This window comes from Agelaius phoeniceus, chromosome 1 (assembly GCF_051311805.1).
Source record: "Agelaius phoeniceus isolate bAgePho1 chromosome 1, bAgePho1.hap1, whole genome shotgun sequence".
NCBI classification, from domain to species: domain Eukaryota; kingdom Metazoa; phylum Chordata; class Aves; order Passeriformes; family Icteridae; genus Agelaius; species Agelaius phoeniceus.
Window position 1 is genome coordinate 118,020,397 of NC_135265.1, and position 7,927 is coordinate 118,028,323.

Here is a 7,927-nt window from a genome sequence, read left to right on the forward strand (position 1 = left end):
TTATTAAATGCTTTTACAAAGCAGACAAAAAGACTTTGCCAAAAACCACACTGCAATAAAGAGGTGCAGGGGAAAAAATACAGTGTAAAGTGTATAATATAGTGAAACTGAATTTAAATTATGGAGATCCTTTGTGTAGGGCTACTTCATGGTCATTTCCCCCCACCCAGAAATTGCACCTGCTTGGCACCACTTGGGTTCATTATTACTATTAGAGTATTAGCTTTGATCCAGCTGCAAACAAACCCTTGATTTGTTCAGTATGAATATACAGACTATTGGTACAGTAAAATTAAGTCTGATGCTACAATGCACCTGTACCTTGGACATGGCATGATTAATGCATGTTCTTATTTGGGCAGCCCTGGACAGCTATAGGCAATTGTCTTTGAAACCAGCCCTAGTGACAGTAATAAAAATCAAGACCTGGACCCAGCAAGACATTTGGATAATCTCCACAGCTATTCTTTACACCTGTCAGCTTCTGTAACTCTCACCTGCCTCTTCACATGAGTCTAGCTCACTCTGCCCCACATATCTGCATCAGGTCCTGGCTACTCCTGCAAGGTGAGTGGGAAGCCCTGCTGCAGCTGTAGGTAAAGACAAGCCCAAGTCATACAGGGTTTGATGTGAAAATTTATTTCCTACTTCACAAATGAGAAGTTACATGCTCCAGTCTCACCTTTTTCTTCAGTGAAATAAAATCTTTGCTGTGTGGCACCAATGACCTCCCCTCCATGGACTAAGGGGGTTGACTGATGGAGGGGGGAAGCTAAGCAGTGCACAGGTAGAGGGCCAATGCCCCACAGAAAGACATTTCTATGATGTGATGGGGCCTGGTATGGTGGAATTACATCTGACTCATCAGAGTGGTGCCTTCTCACCACCACTTTTTCCCTCAGGGCCCACAGCATTGCTGCTACACAGCAGGCTCACTGCTGCAGAGTTCAGGATTTCTCCTGGAATTTTACTGGTGGAAGGAGATTCTACCACTGAAGGCCAAATGATAGATAACTATTCCATCCTCATCCACAGAGCTGAGATTTCCATCTTTCAGACACTGGCAGGCAGGCAGATGACTGACAGCCAGAGGTACATGCTCAAATCAAGAACAAGGGTCAGCTGGGAAGTCCAGTGTCTTTAATAACACCATGTTCACCAGCTGCAGCTGCCATGTCTTGCTTCAGCTTCCATCCAGGAGCTAAGGGCCAGTTTCTTTCATGTGTTGATGTATTCCTTCTCATTTCCATGTGTTTGCTGTATTACAGCAGCTGTCTCAGCAAAGCTCAGCATGCTCATTACTGCAGAAATGTAAAGCAGCTTTCAGCAGGCTGAAGGCTTTCAGCAGGAGTCAGGAGAGGGTGGCAGCTCACTGCCAGCTGTGTGGCAGGTCTGGATGAAGCTGACCCAGGCTGGGCTTCCTCCCACACCTGTCTGCAGGCTTGCTTGTGCCCAGGAAGGGTTGTGGGCTTTCCTTGCCCTTGCAAGAGGAGAAGGGGCAGTGCTAAAGCATGGCTCAGTTTCCTGTAGTTGTGATAGGGGGTGTGTAGCTGGGAGCCAGCTGGGATGCTCACCCAAGTAAGTCCCTCCCTGGGCTGTTGTCTGACACCAACACCAACAGACAGAGCATCCTCCTCCATCTGAAACTCCTCATAGGCTGTCATGCTCTCCTGTCCATCCTGTCACTGTTAGACCATGATGTTCAACACACCATGACCCAGGTTCCAGCTGCTCTGCAGTCCTGTGGCTGAGCCAGGGCCCCATCTCCAGGTGGAAGCTTCCACATTGAGCTGAGGAAATAACCAGGATAGTAGCCCAAAGATGCTGGGAATGAGCCAGCCTGGCTGCTGTCGCTTGGCTGGTGTCATTCATCACACCAAAGCAGTCTGCAGCTCAGCTTTAATGATCAAAATAAAGATGCTGGGGACAAAAGAGGAAAGATTGGGCCATTATCAGAAATGTCTAGAAAGCATCAGCTTTTTCTACTGGAAGTTTTCATTCTCAAATTTCCCTAGTTAATGGCATCAAATGAAAATGCTTTACAGATGCATAATATACCAAGGCTCAGAGAATCTGAGAACAGCAGATGGCTTATACACATCTGAGGAGCTTTTTAATAATAAACAAATAAATAAAGATTGGAGAGGAGTGTCAGTCATGCATCTTGTTAGATGCTTAATCAGGCAGCTGAGACATCCCAAATTTTAATTGCCTTTATTTTTTAGAGCCACAGTCTAATTTCAAATTGCATAAATGAAGCTCTTTAATTTTTCTTGTCTGGTTTGAAGTCTTGGTATCTAGATGATAATTTATCAGGAAGTTCTGCAGGACACAGAACAAGACAAATACCAAAAATTCTGCAACACATGAAAGTATGAGATCATGTTTCATTTTAATTACTTCTCATACAATTAATCATCCATCTGTCTGCATTATATTCTTCAACATTATGAGTTAAAAAAAACTTTCACTGAAGTCATGGCAAGCTTAGCAGGAGATAAACTATGCTGAAGAAATAAAACTGATGTGTGGTAGTGATTTAGGGACTGCAGCAAAGTTCATAAGAAAAATGTCAGTCTAGACCTTCATTTACCATATGGGATCAATCTGTCTTGTAACTGAAAACTGAGTAGGACAATCAAGCTCTGTTCTGAAGACAGTTTTGTTGTTTTTTTTAAAACAGGATTTTTTTTCTTCTCACAGTAAACCCTAGCCCTAATGGCACTGTATAAACATGCTCCCACTCCTCAACTGATCCCAGCAGACATCTGCTTCATGTCATCCAGAAACCAAATAGGTTGGGAATTCAAAATATACACAGGCTTTGTTAGCAATGACACTGCATGGGTGAGCATTCCATTTCAGATAGTGCCCAGGAGGTTTATCATGGTCACCACCATTCCCCATGGATATAAAAAAAATTTCTACATAGAAGTAATTTCATTGTGTTACATAGGTATTAATTTTCTTTTATAAAGAATGAATTTAAAAGAGCCCTATTTGACACCTAATAGCCTTTCTGAATGTCACTTTAAGCCCTTTTGAACAGCAAAAATACATGGCATGGTTTGAGCACGTGTCTGCACTCACTGTTGTGGCAATGCAGGATATGAGCCTCAGGCTTTCTCTTCTCTTGGGAAATCAAAACTCTCCTAATTTGTCCAAACATGAGTGAGGCATGACAGAAATGTGGTGTTTTGTGAAACCCTGACTTGTCAAACATCACCTGGCATGTGACTTGTAGTCCTGTCCCATGCAGTTCTGTGGCCTGACTGCCACAGACAGCCAAGCCTCAGAGGGAGACTGAGTTTAGCACCAAAGTCCTAGAGTGACCATCACTATCCATGCTGAGCATTTGCAGGAATGGCTGCCAAAAGGATAGGATATTATACAGTACCCTGGACCCTACAGTCAAAATGGGCAAGTGAGAAATTTGGGAAAACAAAAGATGCCCAGCAAGCCCTGCTGTTCAAACAGATGTTATTGTTGGGACTGGCATTTCCCATGCTGATGTTATACAATTCAGCTTCTCTTAAAATAAAATGAATGCATAAAGATACATGCTATATCTCTATGATAACTTTTCCCCACTCACATCTTTTAAGCATAGCTTAAAAGCCACAGTATATAGTCATCTCAACTTTCACTTTTTGTTAAAAGAGTTGGTGATTAATCAAGAGGAATTAATTTCATGCACCTGACTCCCTTGGTGTGGAAAACAAAGAGAAAACAGCTGACAGATTCTGAAAAAATCTGAACAGATTTCTTAGGGAAACTTTGCAAACACAACTAAGGGAAGGCAAGGTTCTTGACAGTTAAGAATAAGAGGAAATGAAAGACATTTATGTTGAAGCATCATCTTGGGCTGCATGGCTTGAGCTTCAGCTGACACAAACTGGCCAGGCAGCTACAGGGCTTGCTCAAACATCTAGTGTGTTCATGGAGCCAGTTCCCCCATTTGCAGGCATCTGAAGCAGAACAGTCAGTAATTTGGGAAGATTATGGTAGCTGTTGCTGGAAGAAGTAGTAACTGCTGCCTCGACATTCTGGTACAGTAATTAAACTCCCTACGGAGCCACAAGGTAGCACAGTCTGCAAGAACCTAAGTGGGAAACCTACAGGGATAGGAACAAACTCATCCTGAATTTGATGGGAAACCCAAGTAAAGTTTAAGAGCCTAGGAATGAACAGTGAATTAGCTCCTGGTTCCTAGAAAGAGAAAATTTTGTTCTGTTCAGCTTAGTGGTATAAAGAACATAGAAAATGTTTTGGTTTTAAGTTCAGAAACAAAAGAATTACTGGTCCTTTTTGTTGAAGTGGTAGACTGAGATGCTTGTTGCAAATATTAATGAGAAACAATCAGTACAAATACCTCAAATTAAAGCAAAGCAGATAATAGGCCACTCAGGTTTCTCTCTTTTGCTCAGGTAGCCCAAGACATGTTTAGATCTGCTATTAGATCCTGCAAATGTCCTCCATCAGTGGTACAACAGTTTAAATGCCAGCAATAAATTTAGAAGTCTACAAGAATGGAAAGAATTAACTTCATCCAGGGTGAGAATGGGTTTGGCCAAAAACTTTGGAGTACTTCCATTCTGACATGGCTCCTTTGGAAAAAATCTCAGAAATCGTCTGTGGCCTGTTCACTTTATTTTGTGCCTCCTCTATAATGCAAACAACATTATTAATAATTAAAACTAATACTGTATTAAAATTAGTAATTAATACAATAGTAATGGAGTAATTAATCAGACTAGTATGTTCCATTGTCTTTTGAAAAAGCAGGTCCTTAGGCATTATTAGCACAAGACCTGCTGAGTAAATCCTGGTCAACTTCAGTGATATGAAGTTGAAACTTCCCTTTCTGCAGTTGAATTAAGGTCATGATAACCAGTTTAAATCAGTGCCTCAAGAAGTCACACAGAGAAACTAATTTCCTAATGTGTTTCCAGTTAGAAAATTGCTATTTTAGTCTTTCTGATCTTGCTGATCTATTCTTCAGGAAAATTGCAAGAAACCAAACACATATGACATCAGCTCTTAAACCTGCATACACACAGTGAAAGAGATCATCAAAGGCAGCTTGGGAGCTACACAGTCACAAGCTGCTGTGATTTAACCCCAAAGTCCCACACAGACACTCACTCCTCCCACAGAGGGGTGGGCAGGGAGAATCAGAGGAGTAAAACTGAGAAAATTCATAGGTTGAGATCAAAACAGTAAAACATCCCTGAATTATCAACCCTGTGTTCAGCACAAATCCAAAACAAGGTCCCAGCCAAACTATGTGGAGAGAATAAACTTTACCCCAAAAAGTACCCCACACTATTCAACCCAGTGGTTTTGATGCTCAGAAGAAACAACTGCTAGAATTTACCCCTTTTAACCTTTTGAGTTTTCTGCTTTTTTGCTTTTCATATACAGAAAGCTTAGTTGCAAGGATGCTTGTTCACTACATCTCTGAAAGTCAGATAATCACGGGGTTTTTGCTTAAGTCTGGAGTGAATGCTTTGCTCAAGTGCTCCTCCAAATAGTGACAGTTATTTTTAAATGGTCTAGGCTTTTTTTTTGGATGAAATTGTCTTGGAAAATTTTTTGGTTATATAAAAACTAAAAGAGGAAGCTGGCTCTTAAAACATACTGCTTACTTTATGAAACAGATCTAAACATAATGAGGAAGTGATGAAAGCTGGAACAGTATCCTTATCAACAGGTGGCTCAGGGCAGGATAAACTTCACTATTTGCCCTATAAATAAGCAGTGGATTAGAGAAGAGGCCTGTCCTGGGGAAAGACACAAGGCTAACAAGGAAAGGTAATCAATCACTTCACAGTATCTCTCAATCTGTCTTCCACATAAGTACTCAAACCATAATAATTTGAAAAGGCACTTAGAAACCTTAGTGGACTTGGACCCTAGCCAATTCCCATAGCTTTTCTGGTAACATCATCACCAGTTACATGAATGGGAACTTCACAGTAGAAAAAAAACCCAAAAGAACCCACACAACCCCAGATAAAATATTATTTACTGTGATAAAAGTGTAACATTGTGTACATATTCCCACCTCAAACCCAAACATTCTTGATTGAGCCCTGGCAGGCAGACTTCAGCCACCTGATTACCTGATTACACACACAGCTATTCCTTTTTCAGGGCTGCTGGCTCATAAGGGCAATGCAGGATTAACACATAAATGGGAAATCATTCCTTATGGTTCTTCCTTGTTGTTCAAACTGTCCCCCTACTTTCCTCACTGTTCCAAGGCAAGAACCATCAGGCTGTTCCTGATGGTTCCTCACCGAACCTAACAGGCCATTAATCATTATTTTCTATAGAAATCTCCCCAGTACAGACCAGCTTTCAATATTGTTTGGTTGAGCAGTATCCACAGCAATGAATATGGTGGCACTGATGCTAAAGGGGTAAAGGTTAAAAGTTAACCTAAAAATGTGGTATTCAACATAGAAGTGCTTGGACAGTAATCTCTGCTTTGGATTCATTACCTTGCCAGGGAATTTTGCATAGCTTGTCAGCCCAAAAGTGGTGGGGGTTTGGGCAAGTTGTTTTGTGATTTGTTTTTTCTCACAATGAAGCTTGTGGGTCAAGCTCTTCCTCTTATTCTTTAACTCCATACTTACAGCACTTAGGATGTTTCTTCCTTACCTGAAGGAATTCAAACTGGTCTTTCCTGCCCCCCAGGCAAAGGTTTTCTAAGATCAAGTTCTCATTTCTTCCCATCTAAACTGTCTGTCCAGTTCTGCATGAGCTAGTTTCATATTTACAGAAAATGGAACCAAGACAGATTCTATAGATAAGGGGAGGAACAACCACCTGGAAAGACAGATGTAATTGCAGCCACCTCCAGCTAATGCTTGAATGGTTTAAATATTCACTGGAAACAAAATTTAATCCCAGGTGAATTAATTCAATGTTCACAAACCCTCTCATGGAATCCTGCCAATATGCCCAGTTCTGCTAGTAAGATTCCAGTGCTATTGTCTCCTCCCTTCTTCTTCCCCCACATCCCAAACATCCCACTACATACCATAGTACAGTAAATATCTTACTCAACTTTAGAGAGACACATCCACACCCAATAACAAAATAACAGAAAATACTGGTTCTTGGAGGCCATCTAGTGGGAAGAGCAGAATACTCCAAGGAGGAAACTATTTCAAACTTTTCTTTCTTAGAGATGATTTAATATGGTCTGCAAGACATATATTAGGGTTACCTTGCTGATCAGTGGATGTTCCTCCCACACAGCAACAAGTTGGTTAAGCTCATACACCAGGCTCAATAAGCTGAGTATGGTCACAGGCTCTTCTTCTTTCTCTAGCATTTCTAAAAACTGTGTTTGGAGTTCTGTCTGTGCAATGAAAAAGCAAATTGTACAACAGAGCAGAGGGGAGGGCTTCCTTAAAACAAAGTTTTAAATGGTGTTAGGTGACTGCTAGACAATTCTGGGTTTCTGCAGTTTCTGGCTGCAGAACATGATGGAAGATATTGGGTATTATAAGGAATAGGCAGAAATTTCTTTGTTTACAGCTTTCAGAACCCAGAGAGTGCTGCAGCTCCTTCCCACTTTTGTGGGGGTTTGGCTGCCTGTGTTGAGCAAGGTCTGACACTGCCCCTGGGTGAGCCTGCTCTGTGAGAATGATTTGTGGGCAGCCTTCTTGAAAGCTCCTACCCCTGTCTCAGCAGCCACATTAAAGGGCATTCAAGCTCAAGCCCTGGGCTCCAGGCATGTCTGTGCCAAACCATGGATCTCACTCATCCTGACCCTGACTTGCTGGCATGACCACAGAAGGCAGATACAGGTTGTAACCTCCTGATTCATGACTATCACAGATGGAAACAAGAAAACAATGACTGTTGTCAGTGCTTCATCGGTGGTATCTAAAAGATGACAAAAATACAAGTC